The sequence below is a fragment of the Dama dama genome, chromosome 24 (assembly GCF_033118175.1).
Source record: "Dama dama isolate Ldn47 chromosome 24, ASM3311817v1, whole genome shotgun sequence".
Classification (NCBI taxonomy): Eukaryota; Metazoa; Chordata; class Mammalia; order Artiodactyla; family Cervidae; genus Dama; species Dama dama.
Genome location: NC_083704.1, coordinates 8357215 through 8357805, shown reverse-complemented (window position 1 = coordinate 8357805; position 591 = coordinate 8357215).

The following is a 591-nucleotide window of genomic DNA, read 5'->3' as shown; positions in this document are numbered from 1 at the left end:
TGAATGTCATGAAGCTTTCCCCTAATTTTTCTTCTAGGATCTTTATAGTTTCAGGCCTTATGTTTAAGTCTGAACTTAAGACTTAAAAAAAATCAATTTTTTTTTGTGTGTGTGTGTCTTATGTAAGATGAAGGTCAAATTTCATTATTTTGCATGTGAATTAGATGGTCATTTTCTCCGTGCGTTTTCACAGGAGTCTTCCCTCTGAACCAATCTATCTTCAATATCCTCTTCCTACAAGGACACAAGTCATATTAAATTAGAGCCCATTATAATAACTTCATTTTAATTTAATTACCTCTTTAAAAACAGTGTCTCCAAAAACAGTCACATTAGGTTGGGACACAACTCAACACCTTCCAAATAAAATGTCTTGATTTCAAGACTAAGGATGTAATGACTGGCTTCCTTTTGTGATTTTAGTGAATATAAGTGCTATTAAAGTATTCTAGAGCAAACATACAATGGAAAGCAAGACATTATATGATTTTGGGTAAAAAGTTTACCTCAGTTCTTCATGTTCCATTTTTTTCTGTGTATAATCCAGGAAACAAATGTATTCCCTATTCTCTCTGAACTTTTCCAAGAGAA